Below are 2,523 nucleotides of genomic sequence, written 5' to 3' on the forward strand. Positions count from 1 at the left end.
ACAAAGAAAGGTTTGCATGCCCAAGAGTCTCACAGGGTCCTGCTCTGTTTCAGTTTTATCATATCAAGTTATTTTTCTTGCTGACAAGTTTTGTAACAGGAATAATCAGATCTTAATTTGACTTGTAGTAAAGCTAATACAATAAAAGTATTACACTTAACGCTGGTGAGTCTAAAGACATGTCTGTATTAATTAAACCAAACTTGTTTTCATTCATTAAAAATTAATCCTAGATGATATCCTGAAATTCATTTAGGTTAGTCTTATATTTCTGAGTATCTACATAAGCACTTAATTTCCCTTAAGCCAATTAAATAGAGCTCTTTTACAAATTAGTTTTGGCAATACCACACATCCACAAAACACACATGCATAGATACATACAAACAGAGACCCTGCACTTCTGAAACCAAGCAGAACCCTGTGGGGCTCCTGGGCATGAAAGCCTTTCTGTGTCCCCCATTTCTTGTTTGTAGGAAATAGACTTCAGCCTCCACCACCTTCCCTGAGTCCTAAAAGGCAGGTCCAAACAGTTGCTAATCAGGGAAGGGAGGGGATGCAGAGACAAGGGAGGAACTGCCAAGAAACAATAGTGCAGCCTTGGGGCAGGGTCCTGCACCACAACTACTGAGCTCGTGTGCCTCAACTAAAGAGCCTGTGTGCCGCAAAGTACAGAGCCCAGGTGCTCCGGAACCCGTGCGCCACAACTAGAGAGAAGCCCACCCACTGCAACGAAGATGCTGCGTGCTGCGACCAAGACCCAATGCAGCCAAAGACAAGAAAATAAAAATAAATAAATAAGGGACTTCCCTGCTGTCCAGCGGGTGGGACTCCGCGCTCCCAGTGCAGGGGGCCTGGGTTTGATCCCTGACCAGGGAACTCGATCCCGCCTGCGTGCAGCAACCAAGAGTTCACGTGCCACAGCTAAGGAGTCCGCATGCCGCAGCTGAAGATCGGGCTAAGACCGGGCGCAGCCAAAATAAATAAATAAATGATAAATAAATAAATATATATTTTAAAATAATAAATAAATCTTAAAAAAATGAAATGAATAATACCAATTTCCATGTATGGTCATATGGCCTACCACTTTATTTTTTATTATAATTATTACTTTTTTTGCGGTCCACGGGCCTCTCACTGCTGTGGCCTCTCCCGTCGCGGAGCACAGGCTCCGGACGCGCAGGCCCAGCGGCCATGGCTCACGGGCCCAGTCGCTCCGCGGCATGTGGGATCTTCCCGGACCGGGGCACGAACCCGTGTCCCCTGCATCGGCAGGCGGACTCTCAACCACTGCGCCACCAGGGAAGCCCTGGCCTACCACTTTATTTTTAATTTTTGAAACATGACCATAAACCTTTATGAAAAATTATAACAAGGTCTTCATTTCATTTACTTTTAGCTATGTCATAAATACCAGAAGAGAAACTGGATGGTTTGTGAGGAAAGAGAAAACGTTTTCCATAAAGCAAATTTAGAAATCCTTCCCTTTTGGCTCCGTTTTCTGATCCCCCTTCACTGTGTTGAAGAGAGATCAAGTTCTTCCAGGTTTTTGCTTAGGTGGGTGGTTTCCAGACTGACCGGACTCTCCAGGTCCAGGTGGTTCCTGCACAGCGCTTTCCGGTCACTGGATCTATGACTTGTCCAACCTTGAAAATGGTCTCAGCCAGTTCACGCTCCGCCTGCTTTGTTCGCGGGACAGGTAGAGCTCTGAGGAGCACGATACCCCCACGGTGCACTGCTGGAGAGCATGGTGGGCAAAGTAGGTTTTTCGCTTATTAAGATACTGGTCCTCTGGAGAAAATCCTTTTGGAGATTCAGCTCAAATGTCTTATATAATCAAGAACGCTCTCCTTCAGCAACCTCTAATAAACAGGGATCCAGAACAAGCCTGGTCACTGTCACTCCAGCAGTTGTTTGCGTTGCTGTCCCGTGACAGCACTTGGCGTGGACAGATGAACGAGCTATTGACATTATGTGGCTTTGGTCACCTGGAGGGCTCCCACATGACAGCCTATCACTTTAAATATCGAAACATACTGGACAAAATATGAAACAAAGGTTTTCAGGCAGTAGACGACAGGCACTGCAGGACAGTGATCCTTGGGAGAAGGGAAACAGCAAGGTGAGTTCCGTGGTTGGCCAGCCTGCCTCTGGAGGAACGTACCAGGCTGCAGGACACGGAGGAAGAACCCAAATAAAGCTGGCTATGCCCGTGGCTTGAAGAGACAGAGTTCAGCGTCCGGGGAGCCCAAGGTGACTGGAACTTTTCGGGCAGAGTTGCAGAGGGAAAAGGCAAAGCTCTGGGGCTCTGCAGTGTGTCCCCTCCAGTTCTCAGCACATACAGAAGTGCCCCGAGGCTGGGAAAGACCCTGGAACAGGGAAAGTGGAACAATGCTCAGAGTTCACGCGGGCCAGAAGGAGGTTCCCGATGGCCACGGGGCACTGAGTACAGCGCTCAGAAAGCCACTGCTTAGTATTAAGGGCAAACTGGCTCAGACTCAGGGGTTTTCTGAGCCCACC

The 2,523-nt window shown here is 47.8% G+C and overlaps 1 pseudogene; it reads right to left on the bottom strand.

The window, feature by feature from the left end:
• Window positions 1–1,515: 1,515 nt before the first annotated feature.
• On the bottom strand, window positions 1,516–1,983 carry LOC116753837 (annotated as a pseudogene).
• Window positions 1,984–2,523: the final 540 nt, after the last annotated feature.

Source organism: Phocoena sinus, chromosome 5, assembly GCF_008692025.1.
Source record: "Phocoena sinus isolate mPhoSin1 chromosome 5, mPhoSin1.pri, whole genome shotgun sequence".
Classification (NCBI taxonomy): Eukaryota; Metazoa; Chordata; class Mammalia; order Artiodactyla; family Phocoenidae; genus Phocoena; species Phocoena sinus.